The 15,180-nt window shown below is 36.1% G+C and overlaps 1 long non-coding RNA gene and 1 pseudogene across 1 annotated transcript; one reads left to right on the top strand and one right to left on the bottom strand.

Annotated features, from left to right (window-relative positions):
* Positions 1-2,308: 2,308 nt before the first annotated feature.
* Positions 2,309-4,065, bottom strand: LOC126584669 (uncharacterized). The gene is made up of 3 exons (XR_007610062.1): positions 3,912-4,065; positions 3,081-3,310; positions 2,309-2,553 (listed from the first exon to the last, which is right to left on the bottom strand). It is a non-coding gene; the product is annotated as an uncharacterized LOC126584669 (long non-coding RNA).
* Positions 4,066-5,126: 1,061 nt separating this feature from the next.
* On the top strand, positions 5,127-14,584 carry LOC126584255 (presequence protease 1, chloroplastic/mitochondrial-like; annotated as a pseudogene).
* Positions 14,585-15,180: the final 596 nt, after the last annotated feature.

Genomic DNA, 15,180 nt, shown 5'->3' on the forward strand with positions numbered 1-15,180 from the left:
TGTGTGTGTGTGTGTGTGTGATTTTTCCCGACAATTGCCTTTATTACTAAGATGTGGCATGTCATGTTTAGCTTTACAAATAGACTTTTCGTATACTTTATGTTTTTAATATTATTTGTGAGCATAAATTTGTGGCACGATATACTTGTGTTTTGTCTGCTATTATTGCATGTTTGCACGGTGTCCCTTAGTTATTTGTACTGTCTTAGGTCAAGGACCAACTTCAGGTGTAGTTCACATGCACCGTTTACATTCGCTTCGGATCTAGAGTTAGGTGTCAGTCTGTCCTTTTGTGTGATGTTTTGAACTCGTATGTGATGCGACTAACCTAGCTCACGTGATGTAGTACTAGAATGTAAAACCTACACCCAGCATGTTCCATTGTCTGAATATCTTTGCAATGGACTTGTGTACCTACATAAATTAATGAGCATTGATTTCTTGTAATAATGATTTGAGATTTAATGTTGAGATACCTTATTGTTGTACCCTACATTTTTTGACCACTTCTGTTGCAGGGTACTATATTACATACTAGTATTATAATATTTTCGGGAAACTTTATACTTGTTTTACAACGAGGGGTTACACATTTTCGAAAATGGTTTACAAAACTTTATTTTTTAGGCCCACTCACCCTTATTTTTTTCGCCCACCCCCCCAGGATTTTAGTGGCAGAGATTTCGTGACGACGAGGGGTGCTGGTAAACGTTGTTATGTAGGAGACTTCTCTTTTCAGTATAAATGTCTTTACTCTTCTTTTACTACATTTTATCTATGCTCTTACATCACTTGTGTGATATGGGTTCAATCCCGCTCACATGCGCACTCTAATTAGTCACTTTTAGGTTTTAATTTATTCACATTTTTCACATCACTACACTTTATGACTTTGCCACCTTCTAGGTGTCCGCCATCATCGCGATTCGGGTGTCTACGTGGACATTCCAGGTTAGGTTGTGTTAGTAGCTATTTAGATTACTGTAATTTGTAGATGCCTCATTCCTTATTTCATTTTTTTTTAACTGAACTCCTTACGTGATTATATCAAACACTTTATAGACTTAAGATGTTGCGGCTAATCTTAAATCATGAAGCAATTATATATGTATCAACTTACTGAGTTCAAAATGAAAAGAAACTCATAATAGAATTCGAACTAACCTCCAGCATATCAAGTTCCTAATAGATAGTGTCGTTGGATTGGAGAAAATTGTTATCGATCCTGTCAGACGTTGGTGTAGACCTAAAGGAAGGGAAGGGGAAGTTGAACCGAAACGGGAAGCAAAAGAAAGAGACCATGCTATTCAATAACTTAAAATATAGTGCCTTCAACTGTTGATTTTGTATGCCTCTAGTAAGTAGCTAGCTCTGCTTAAGTTGTCAAGAGATTGTGAGCAAACGAATTCATTGAAAATCATATTAATTTTCTTTTATTTGGTTATGTGTATTCAATTGAGATACAATGGGTTTTAAATTATGATTTTTTATTACAAATAATATTATTACACTACATTACAGAGTAGGATAGTGTTTGAACACGACGAAATGGGTTGACGAAAAAAAAAACTATCAACCGGGGCAACAATTTCTCTTGTGTGAAAGAAAAAGGAGATAGGTTCAGCCACCTCAAAACCCAAGCATCCTAGAAGCAAAGGAGCTGAATCCATAGTGGAACTCTTTCGGCTTCTCAACTCTTCCTATTCTAAAATGAAATTCGTTATTTAGTTCTACAATTTAGAAATATTCATCTTCAATTGTGAATTTAAGTACAACGCCCATAGATGATGAGCTTGATACCACTTATTATGGAAATGAATGAAGTTTTCCTAATGAAATTTCTTTCTTTTATTAAAAGGAAAATCAAATTAACCACTGACATTATGTTTATGCCTTTTCACTTATATATGTGGAGAAAGAACCAAATTAAACTCTCATGAATTGAGTTTAATACTTATCTTTTCACTTGTAAGTAGAAGAACTCATATTTAACTCTCGTAATGTGAGTTCAATACCTGCCTTTTTACATGAGTGGAAGAACTCATCGAACTTTGTACATTTTATTTTTGACTCTCTTTTTCACTTGTCCACCAAGTAAACAAACTTGTCCACCCAGTAAACAAAAATGAAACAAAAATGTTACTCTTACAATTTATTTGTATCACTAGCCTTCCTGCACGCGCTTAAGCGCATGCGAAAGGCATTTTTTTAATCACGGCGCACTACGTGCGACTTACACATTTTAGATGTATTTATATGCGATGATTGGTTCAATGTATAGAAACATAAAATAAAGATGATTATCATCTCTAATAATACATGCAGTAATTTAAAGTAATGAGGAGAATGTAGACAGGGAATTGCTATTAGTAATGCAAAGACTTATGTGATACATACAATGAAGATTACATGAAGGCCGGCCAACTACCTTCATGGACAATGACATGATCTGCTTGTAGCAGTCATCAGCTATCCCTGCTGTTCTAGGAAGACAAATCAGAGGAGGTACAGACTAAACCCAAAATCATAGTATCACCACTGCTTTGTGCCAATCTGCATACACAGAATTTCAATGTAAACATACACAGTATTTCAAAAGTAAACCTGCTTATGAACACACCTAAAATTGATTAATCATGTAGCTTTACAGCTCAAAAAGGGTACATACATAAGAAGCTCCACATGCAGAACCTCAACTCACAATTGAGCAAATTAGAAAAAAACCCCACATCAAAATTCACAAACTTGATACAAACCCATGTCATAATACAGTTGAAATTACAAAACTATGCACAAACATAGGAACTATCTTACAATTGGGTTTTATAAAAAGGTAAGACTAAACCCAAAAGAACAAAAAATCCAGCAGTAAAATCCAGTCATAATACAGTTGAAAATACAAAACTATGCACAAACATAGGAACTATCTTATAATTGAGTTTTATAAAAAGGTGAAACTAAACCCCAAAGAACAAAAAATCCAGCGGTAAAATCAAACCCAGGAACAAAATCACAAAAAAATAAAATAAAATGGAGAATTCGAAAGGGTACTGGAGAAGCGGAGGTGAAAAGAAACGTACTGGGATCTTGTGAAGAGGGACCTGGGACTTGAAGTAGATGTAAGCTCCAGGAAGAGTGAGAATTGAAAAATATTAAAAATGAAATGGGAAAATTGAATAACAACCATGTAAATTAAGAAGATAAAGGACCATGATCAATTACTATGCTGCTCACTTCTTGTGATCCAAATTTGAAGAAGAATGGTGGTTTCTTCCTTCCGTGTATCTAGACCTCTTTGTTTCTTCTATCCCTGCATTGCCGGCCTAAACAACATCAAACCAAGTGCAATACAATCCAATCCAATGTAATACTCAGATAAACAAAAGAGAGACCAACGTCCCTCCACCAACTACCCATTACAAAATATGTACAAAAAATATATGCTGATCAAAAGTCCAAGCAATAAATGAGAAAATTTTCGAGCAGTGCAACCATGTACATGAAGAAGGAAAAAGACCATGATCAATTACTCTGCTGCTCCCTTTTTGTGATCCACGGAAATTTTCAGAGCTTCGACTATGTAGTCCCAATCCTTTTCACGAATTTGCAAGAAACAAAGAAGATGAAAAGAGTGAAAAATCAGAACTGGAGTTGGGGATTTTCCGGGGCTTTGTAGAAGCCTAATCTCTTTTTACACACACAATCCATTGCGTAAGATAGTCACCATTCCTAAATTAACGACAAAAAAAAACCCAAAAATGAACCCTAGTTTTTTAAATTGGGAAGTTTGGCACCTGGAGAAGATGGCAATGAAGGCAACGGTTTCAGTCACAAATAGGTTAATCATGTCAAGATGCAGACGAACAACAAATGGGTAACTGAGATAGAGTGAGAGGAAGATCGAAGCTTACATGAAAGTTGCTGGTGCGGTTGGATCTGAGTGAATTAGTGGGAAGAAAACTGCTTTGTATTTCTGCTGGTGCGGTTGGACCTGAGTAAGACTGCGGTTTCCTTCCATTACGCGTGTTCTTCTAGCAAGGTAGTGGGAAGAAAATTGTTTCTACTATTTTGTTAATTTATTTATTTTTTGTTTTATTTTTATGACAAAATTATACCTGCTATTTTGTTTGTATTATTTTCAGGTAGTTATGATTTTTTTTGTTTGAGGGGCTTTATAGTTCAATTATTTTTGGTGAAGCCTTGAGACACCAAATTGGACTTCTGGCTTTCTAATATTGAAGATGACAAAATTATCCCTGCTATTTTGTTTGTATTATTTTCAGGTAGTTATGATTTTTTTTGTTTGAGGGGCTTTATAGTCCAATTATTTTTGGTGAAGCCTTGAGACACCAAATTGGACTTCTGGCTTTCTAATATTAAAGATTATTTTCAGGTAGTTATGATTTTTTTTGTTTGAGGGGCTTTATAGTCCAATTATTTTTGGTGAAGCCTTGAGACACCAAATTGGACTTCTGGCTTTCTAATATTAAAGATGACAAAATTATCCCTGCTATTTTGTTTGTATTATTTTCAGGTAGTTATGATTTTTTTTGTTTGAGGGGCTTTATAGTCCAATTATTTTTGGTGAAGCCTTGAGACACCAAATTGGACTTCTGGCTTTCTAATATTAAAGATTATTTGTATTATCTTTCTAATAAAAATATGATCCATATTTGTTGGTGGGCCCTACTTCTTTTAGAAAGACAATATAAATGATGGTACAAATAAGTGGTAAATTGGTGAGCCCTACCTCTTTTAGAAAGATAATATAAATGATGATACAAATAAGTGGTAAATTTAGTATTATTAAAAAAATAAAAAAAATAAAAAAATAAAAAGATGGAAAATAGTTTCAACTTTCTAAGCAAGAAAAAGGAAAATAAAGAAGTGTGCTATCCACACACCCCATTTTAGTTCTCACACATCCTTGATCATTTATGTCTGTTGATCTTCTTCAATTTATTCGATCTGACGGCCGAAAATTAAAAAAAATGTGTGAGAATTAAAATGAGGTGGGTGGATATCACATCCCAAAATAAAAGAAGGAAAGAACCACCCATCCAATCCCCAACTCCACTTAACTTTCTGATTTCATTATTTCCCTCGCAATCCAAACCACAAAAGTTATGGAGGGAGCAACTCTGCTTCGCTCTTCTCTCGCCTCCAGCAATCGCCTCTTCTTTTCCTTCCGCTCTTCCCGCCGCCTCTCCTGTTTTTCCCTCCCCTCGTCTCGCTCTTCATCTTCTTCTTCAGCTTCTGCTGTAAGAAACCACTGCCGCTGTCCGATTCCCAACCCCAGCAGACGCTCTCTGCTCCGCCCCGCCAGCAGATTACTCCCCTCCTCTGCCCCCAACGTCGCTAGAAGTTTCTCCTCCCTCTCCCCGCGCGCAGTCGCCATCCCATTCACTCAGTCCCCTTCAGGTACATTTCCTTCTGAAACCTTAGCTACCCAATTTGTAATTTGTGATTTAATTTGGGTTTTTTGTGGTTTAAAGTATTCTGGGGTGCAGGATGAGGTCGTGGAAAAGCTCGGGTCCGAGAAAGTCTCTGAGGAGTTCATTGGAGAGTGTAAATCCAAAGCTCTGCTCTTCAGGCACAAGAAGGCCGGGTGCCCAAGTAATTTCGGTGTCCAATGATGACGAGAATAAGGTTTTCGGCATTGTTTTTCGGACCCCGCCGTGAGTACTCCTACTAAAAAATTCTTCTTTATGTAATGGAGCTTAGCTTTTACAAATTAGGATACTTTATTTTCTGCGCATTATGTGTTTGATTGGTTTAGCTACCGAACAGTGAAGAATTATTGTGTAAATCAAGTTGTTTTAAGTGAATTACAAATGTCCTTTTTTCTTTTGTTGTCAATCACAATGTTCAATCTTGTTTATCTATTTGTTGATGCAGGAACGATTCCACTGGGATCCCACACATCCTTGAACACAGTGTATTGTGTGGGTCAAGAAAGTACCCCTTGAAAGAACCATTTGTTGAGTTGTTGAAAGGGAGCTTGAATACGTTTCTGAATGCATTTACTTATCCGGATAGAACTTGCTACCCGGTAGCTTCCACAAATACAAAGGTAAAACGAGTAGAAAATTGGAACGAAATCCATTGATATATGTTGTATTGACACTGTATTCGTTACTAAAACGTGTCATTTTATCAGGATTTCTATAACCTTGTCGATGTATATCTGGATGCTGTCTTCTTTCCTAATTGTGTGGAGGACTTCAGGACTTTCCAGCAGGAGGGTTGGCATTACGAGCTCAATGATCCTTCTGACGATATATCGTATAAAGGTTGCTCACATGATCCTTCTAAAATTTATGTGTCATGGTTATAAAAAAAAATTATTTCCTAGTATTAAGCTACTATATTTCTTCTTAAATGATTTCTGTTCTTAATTTCAGGAGTTGTTTTTAATGAGATGAAAGGGGTCTATTCCCAGCCTGATAATATACTCTGGCGGACTGCTCAACAGGCAAGTTTTCTTTTCTTTTTGTTCCCAACTGTTTATTGTCTATATTTTAGCAGTTTGGCACATTTATAGTCTTAACCATCTTTGTTTCAGTTCTTTTCCACGTGTCTGAATCATATGGACAGACCAATGTTACAAATCATACTGTAGAGTGTTTAATGGTACTATAACAATATGCGCAATTACTTGAATTTGTTTGATCTAGGTATGTTGTCCAAACCACATACTGTAGAGGGTTTAATTGTGGGCAACCGTGGTAATAGATGGTGGAAATAATCATGGTGGGCTTTAGTTTGAACACATCAGTTTGAGCTAAATGTTTTATAAAATCAGATGTATATGTAAATCATTAAACATTATTAATATACATTTCTATATGGTTATCTGCTTAATATTATATTATTTATTTTCTGTATCCAAATTTATTTCCCATTGCACTTAGCATAATGATACTAATTGAGCATGAATGCTGGAGTTCATAAAGGCCATTTATTCTTGGTATACACACCTATCTGTGTTATTGACAGGAGAGTCATATGTTATCATGGATGATTATAGTACTTGAACATTTAATGGCACTAGCTTTTGTCTAGAGTACTTGGTATTATGTTTACCAAGTATCTCCTCTTCGTTTTTTTTTTCTTCAAAATACTTTGATATTGATACCTCTTGTTTCCATGTGCAATTGCTACAGGCTCTTTTTCCGGACAACACCTATGCTGTTGACAGTGGGGGTGATCCAACAGTTATTCCTAAACTGACATTTGAAGAATTCAAGGTTTGTTGTGTTGACCGAGGAAAAATATCTGTATAGTTCTTTAGAGTACTATTATAAACTTAATTGTAACTGTTAATGTGTTGTGGTCGTAGTATATATCGAAACTTTATTGTAGACTTTGATTTTTTTTTTTTTTTTTTTTTTTTTTTTTTTTTGTAGCATTACAATTTCACACAGCATTCCTGTTACAGCAGCACATTCTGTGCAACCTTTAAAATATTGTTCTGGAAAATTTCAGCGTGTTGCCTTCAGTGTAGTGATGTAGTCAGATGACCAATTGTAAGAAGTTTTGAACCATGTAAAGGATGCATTCCAATGTCATTTGGATGTAGAATGACAGTAATTAGAATTCTATTGCAAAACAGTTTTGAATTTGATTTCTGGTAGAATGACTCACTGTTACCCCCTCTCCCTTCTTTTCTCGGTGTTCTGTCTCATATGCATTATTCGTCTGAGTGTGACCACCTACCTGGCAAGTTATCTGATTCTCGTGTACGAGTTACATCTGTCGATTATTTTTGAGTTGTTTCTTAACTAATATTTTAATGCAACTGCTTTTCTTTCTGACAAACATATTACAGGAGTTCCACCGTAAGTATTACCATCCCAGCAATGCCCGGATATGGTTTTATGGAGATGATGATCCAACTGAACGCCTGCGCATTTTGAGTGGTATTAAATCGGATCTACTTATACATTTGAATTACTTTGGTTTGCTTGCAGACTAGATTATAATGTATGACTATTTCGACCTTTTCCCATAAAAGATTGGGTGAGTTTTCCCAAATTAAGATTGATGAGAAGCTAGCTCCGGAAAGAAACTGTTGAGGATATTAATCTAGCCACTGAAACCATAAAGCCATATGCTAGTTATGCTAGTGGCTCTTTTACTATGTTATCACTTCTTCTAGTGGTGTGCATTTTACGATTTTTCATTCTGTAACAAGGTTTCCAAATCCAAACCTTAACATCAACTAATGTTCCCCATTTTTGGTTTTTTATCCAAATTGTTGCAAAGTACTAAAATTTAGGTTAGTAATTTAAGAAACGGAATGGATATCTGTCGTAGAGAAGCCAGCGATCGCTTAGATGTTCATCTTTTTATTGCGCTATTATTTTGATGACATAGAATTTTTTATAAATGATTTATAAGTGTAATAATCGAAAATATTTTGAATCTCTAGCATCTCACCTCTCTCTCTCTCTCTCTCTCTCTCTCTCTCTCTCTCTCTCAGAGTACCTAGATATGTTCAATGCAAGTTCATCTCCAAATGAATCAAGAATTCAACCGCAGAAACTATTTTCAGAACCAATTAGGATTTCTGAGAAATATCCTGCTGGTAAAGATGGTGACTTGAGGAAGAAAAACATGGTGTGCTGATTGGTTGCTTGCTGATAATCCCCTAGATTTGGAGACTAAGCTTACGCTTGGGTTTCTGGATCATCTTATGTTGGGAACGCCGGCTTCTCCATTGAGGAAAATATTGCTTGAGAGTGGGTTGGGTGAGGCCATCGTTGGTGGTGGAGTTGATGATGATCTCCTTCAACCTCTATTTAGTATTGGTTTGAAGGGTGTTTCAGAAGATGATATTCAAAAGGTTGAAGAAGTTGTCATGAGTACACTTAAAAAGTTAGCAGAGGAAGGTTTTTATACGGAAGCTGTAGAAGCATCCATGAATACGATTGAGTTTTCCCTGAGGGAAAACAACATGGGATCATTTCCTCGTGGCTTGTCACTAATGCTCCGATCCATAGTAAGATATATCACTCTTTAGTTTAGTTTTCTTCCCTATCCTTTTCTCAATAAAGTGTCAGGCATCTTTTTTGGCCATTTATTCTTGATCAGAGTTTAATGTAAGTTTTTCTTTTTAAAGGGTAGATGGATATATGATTTGGATCCGTTTGAGCCATTAAAGTATGAGAAACCTTTGCTGGCACTGAAAGCCAGAATAGAAGCTGAAGGCTCTAAGGCTGTTTTCTCTCCCTTAATCAAGAAATTCATTCTGGACAATCCCCATCGAGTTGTGGTAGAAATGCAGGTAATCAATTATACATTTTCTCCCATGACCTTTCTTCCCTGTTTATTACTCCTAAGTTCCTAACATGTAACTTGATTGTCAGCCTGATCCAGAGAAAGCTTCCCGTGATGAAGAGGCTGAGAAAGAAGTATTGCAGAAAGTTAAATCCTGTATGACAGAAGAAGATCTTGCTGAGCTAGCACGTGCTACACAGGAGCTGCAACTGCGGCAGGAAACTCCTGACCTTCCGGAAGCTTTGACAAGTGTTCCAAGTCTCTCTTTGCAAGACATTTCAAGGGAACCTACTCGTATTCCTACAGTGGTTACCAGAACATTAAGTTTCTTGTGTTTAAGTTTCTGTGAATTTCCTTTCGGGGTAGTTCCTATTGAAAAAAATATATGTTAAATGTAGGTTGGGGATATCAATGGCGTGAAAGTTCTGTGGCATGACCTCTTCACAAATGCTGTCCTGTACATTGAAGTTGTGTTCAATATGAGTTCACTAAAGCAAGAGCTACTTCCTTTGGTACCTCTTTTTTGGTAAGATGTTTCCACTGATTTTTCTTATGCCTACATTACTTTGGTTTCATCGTCAAATAACATGATGCTAACTCTTCTTAAAACAAAGGCTACTTCTGAAGAACCTCAAAAGTAGAGTTTGATTAATTTTCCATGGGCTTCCAAACATGCGCTAACTGGTCCTGCCAATATTTAATTTTGGAGATTTAACAATTTTATTCAGAAGTAACTGCGCAAATTAATTTGTGAAACTCTTCTCTCTTGAAGCGAAATGAAGCCTCATACTTTAGCCTCTCTAATCTGTATTATCAAAGGCAAAACACACAATGACTGACCAATCTGGCGTCTCTTTCCTCTTGGTCAGAACCATTTTTTAAGGTTTAATTGTCTGTAACTGATTAAAAAAAAGAAGAAGGCTGAGCTTGATCCCCATTCTTGACGACTTCCTTTAAACTCATTAAGCCAGACTGATTCCCATGCCCTCTTTCATTGAATCTCGTTTTTCTATTAGTCTTTCAGTGAAGAAAATCTACTCAACTCTCAGACTCATATCAGTCTTAGGGGCCACACTGAACTTTGTAGAGCACGATAACTTGCATGTTGGATAGTTAGGAACACACAGCATGTTCTTCCTGAGACTCTTTAGGAGACACACGAAGGTTTCACCTTCAATTACATAGAGATATGCAAAATTATAGATTGAGTACTTTCTTTCACTTACTCTGGTTATCATGCATGCTAGCATATTCCTATGAAGAAATATATATTTATTGATATTATAAACACACAAGACTACATATTCGTGTGAATACCCTGTGACTTTTGAATCAGACACTCATGCTCATGTTGTTATATTTCTGACTCGCCCTAGGTCTTGCTCTTTAATGTATCCAGCAATAGACTAAAACTTAGCAAAATAGAGAAAACTAGAAACGCACAAGATTTATATTGGTTCAGCAGAACTTTTGCCTACGTCCAGTTGTGATTCCCTAGGTAGAGAAATCACGGCTTCTTTGATTAATAATAGTGTTACAGTACTTTGCAAAACCCTAGAACTAATCACCTCTAAACTCTCTTGGCTGTCTCTGGCTTTTTCACTCATTATTCCAGCCTTGCTGCTCCCTATGTATAAGTATACGGTGTGGCTCACATGTCCCTTTTCAAATTATATTTCCTATTCTAAATGGAATAGGAAATTACATTTCCTTTCCAATTCCAAATAGACTTCTGGGATTCCTTATCTAATTGAACAAGGAAACTAAGATTCTTTCCTAGTCCTTTTAGGAGAAGATTCAGTGCACCCCTTATTTCCCTATAACAATCCTAAACGGAAAAGGACCCTAATTGACGAGCCAAAAAACCTAACACATGTCACCTAATCCTGGCGTTGAATTGTATTTATGAAAGGAAGGACAGTAATGTAGATCTGTTTAATGGCAAAGCACCAATAGGGTTAGGGGTTGTTGCAGCAGCAACATTGGTATGAGAATTTGCACACCCCATTGAACTGCTTCTTTATTTACATCAACAGTGTAACCATAAGAACGATGCTCTTATTATCATTTGAGCTTAACAAGTTGCATCGTTAAAGAATGTTATTTTTCTGGGTAAGTTAGGAAAGTTAGATTGTGTATTCTTGATTGTATCATGATGTTCTTTTGACGGCCAATCGTTGCTAGAGATGGGTACAAAAGATTTGAGTTTTGTGCAACTGAATCAGTTGATCGGAAGGAAAACTGGAGGAATATCAGTTTATCCAATGACATCATCTGTACGTGGCAAGGCAGATCCCTGCAGCCATATAATTGTTCGTGGAAAAGCTATGGCAGGACGTGCTGATGATCTATTTCACCTGGTATTTTTAGTTCCTTTTTTTTTTCATTTGAGAGTTGGTCAATAAGAATTTCTAGTTCATTACTTAAGAAGAATTTGTATTAATTGGCTTCATGTACTTATTGCTCCTAACTTCTCATGAAGTTTACCTTGAGCTGACAATTATTTGTCAAATATGGGAAATGCTTATGCACTTAAGTTTTATCTTAGTGGATGTAAAATTCTCTTGTTTCCATTCTAAATATACATATTTTCATTTGAAATGTTTCCTGTGCAAAATTTCCATTGTCCGCTTAATCAAATGAAAAAAAATTCAGGTTTGTTTTGTCTTAATTTCGAAGATATAATAGTTGCAATTTAGTTATCCTTTCCTTAAGAGGATTGGCTTCATTGTGAACATACTATATGATCATTCCCTTCTTTTTTTCTTTTTGAATGGCGGGAGGTCTGTAATTGCAGTGCCATTGCCATACCAAGTCACCGACTGTATAATTGCTATTTTACCTCTAGATTAGTATGGTAGTCTGGTGCTTAAATTTTTACTGCAGATACTTAATCAAGGTTTTCATGGATCTATTTCATGTTATTGCAGTTCAATTGTGTTCTTCAAGAAGTCCAGTTTACAGACCAGCAGCGGTTTAAGCAGTTTGTCTCCCAAAGCAAAGCGAGAATGGAGGTATATCATAAACTCTATTTGAAAAGGTTCAACATAACTGATCCTTGATATTGAAAGCTGTAATATTTCTGTTATGTCTTTTTCAGAACCGATTGAGAGGTGGTGGTCATGGAATTGCTGCTGCAAGGATGGATGCAAAGCTAAACACTGCGGGGTGGATTTCAGAACAAATGGGTGGTGTCAGGTTGGACTGGAAATTTACCAGTGATCTTTTCTGCCAATCTTGCATATATTACATTTTCTGTTTGTAAAGTGCACTTTAAGAAGTTATGATTTCAAGGTTGCATTGAAATTAAATACAATTCTTTGTGCTGTTAATGTACATCTTGTAGAATGATTACAGATTTAGGTTCATTTCCAGGACCCTGCAGATTTGAGCTTGTTATGCATGATCGTTCTTTTTTTAAATCTTACCATATCTTTGATATGAATAATTTGGAAAGCTTTTGGCATGTGTGAGAACTATTTGCTTGTACTTATGGATAATACAACATCGAATAGTAAAACTTAGTGCAACCAACATACTTTCTGATACAATTAATTTCTTCTTTCTACTAAGTTACTTGGAGTTTCTTCAAGCTCTTGAAGAGAAAGTTGATCAAGATTGGGATGGAATTTCTTCATCTCTTGAGGAGATCCGCAAGTCCTTGCTTTCTAGGCAAGGTTCCATAGTAAATATCACTGCTGAAGGGAAGAATCTCACCAACTCTGAGAAGTTCATGAGGAGCAAATTTCTTGATTTGCTGCCTAACAGCTCTCCTGTTGCGACTGCTTCTTGGAATGCTCAATTACCTTCAGCAAATGAAGCCATTGTAATCCCTACTCAGGTTAGAAAAATACTTTTTTGTCGTGGTTCCTTTTTGAGTGTTCTATGAATTAATTATTCTGAGCTCTTACCTTCTGCAGGTTAATTATGTTGGAAAGGCTGGTAACATTTATGACGCTGGTTATCGGCTTAGTGGGAGTGCACATGTTATCTCCAAATACATTAGTAATACATGGTTGTGGGATCGTGTAAGAGTTAGTGGTGGAGCATATGGAGGATTTTGTGACTTTGATAGTCACTCAGGTAAAATCTTCTGTGTTAAATGTTCTCCGAGTTTTAATTGCTTATGTTACAAGCTAACTTTGTGAAATTTAATAGGAGTATTCTCCTTATCTTATCGGGACCCCAACTTGTTAAAGACACTTGGTGTATATGATGGGACTGGGGATTTTCTTTGACAATTAGAAATGGATGACGAGACTCTTTCCAAGTCCATCATTGGGACAATCGGAGATGTTGATTCGTACCAGCTTCCTGATGCCAAAGGTTATAGTAGGTATGGTGACATCATCAGTTTTATTTTTGTCGGAAAGTGGAGATATATGTGAGGACCGCTGTGGAACCAGAAGGGAACAGGATTGTTTTTACCTTTTAATGATTGTTGCTAGAAACAGTCATGTGTATGCCTCCGTATCTAATTTTACGCACACAATGTGCCATAATAGTTTGTTGCCTGGCGGTCTCACATTGGTTCTGAATTTGCTTTTTGTTTCCAAAAGATTGAAATATTTCACCTCACCTGTTTCCATTTTTTCTTCTCCTGCAGTTTGTTGCGATATTTATTGGGAATCACAGAAGAAGAAAGGCAAGTAAGACGAGCAGAGATACTGTCAACAAGGTAAAGATTCTGTTCATTGGTTGATGATTTAACTTGTTATTCGAGTTGTAAGGCATGAGAACCATTGTTGTTACTCCATCGTTTTCATTGTTCGCCAATAAGCTGTTAGCTTTATCATACCTAATCAGGTATTATTGTATATCATATTTAGATTCTTGTATGAGAACATAACATCGGTTACGGCCATGCCTGCGAATGTATTACCTAGTTCAAGATTTAACTTGTTATCCATTTGTCACACAGCTTGAAGGACTTCAAGGAATTTGCAAATGCGATCGACGTAGTCAAAGACAAAGGGGTCGTGGTTGCAGTGGCATCTCCAGATGACGTCAATGCAGCACAAAAGGAGCGAAACGACTTCTTTCAAGTAAAAAAAGCCCTCTAGTTCTAAGTCCCAGAAAATGCTCCGGATGTAACGACTTTCTGTAGCACTTTCCCATTATACAGCAAGAAAGAGTCATAAATAGTAGGTTAGAAAAAATAATTTGGCGCATGAAATGTTAGTTACCATGTCAGGATACTGCAATTTGGTATTAACTTTAAAAAGTGGCAGCCAATTCTTTTGACCACTTAAATGTGATTTTTTATTTCTTTTAATCAAAAGAGATTAGCCACCATTTAGTATTTCGGTTTTGTGGTGTTTCTTTTTACTTTTAAATGAGAGGTCTTAGGTTTGATTCTTGTCAAAGTCAAATTTGAATTACATTATTATTAGTTTATTGTGAGGCTAAGCCCACTCTCCTCCCCCTTAGTGTAGATAATATTATTTTTTCAAAAAATGTAATAAAAGGGGACCAGTTGTGGTTTCACCATGACAGTCCAAATTTCCGGGGGCTGGAAAGATTTACAGAGTCATTTTAGCCTTTCCCTTTAAATGTGATTTAAAAGTCTTTATTATTCTCCTTGAATTCTCCTTGAAATTCTTAGCTTCACACTACCAAAACTTCAATGTATCAAAACACTGACATTTGATATATTTCAACATGACAATTTTTTATTTATTTGTTACAAGCAATATTATACACTAATTAACATTAAGAAAAGATTAAGAAAAGGGAGACGGTCTGACCTATCTTTCCCATACCCATCTCTTCATTCTTTTTCTTGTTCTTGTTCAAAAAAATTATTTTTCAACAATTATTAATCAATAGTGAATATTTTATTTTATTTTTAATTGAAAACTAGTAGAAGCCCCCAAAATTGGTAATTTTTTAACAACA

This window comes from Malus sylvestris, chromosome 10 (assembly GCF_916048215.2).
Source record: "Malus sylvestris chromosome 10, drMalSylv7.2, whole genome shotgun sequence".
Taxonomy (NCBI): Eukaryota; Viridiplantae; Streptophyta; class Magnoliopsida; order Rosales; family Rosaceae; genus Malus; species Malus sylvestris.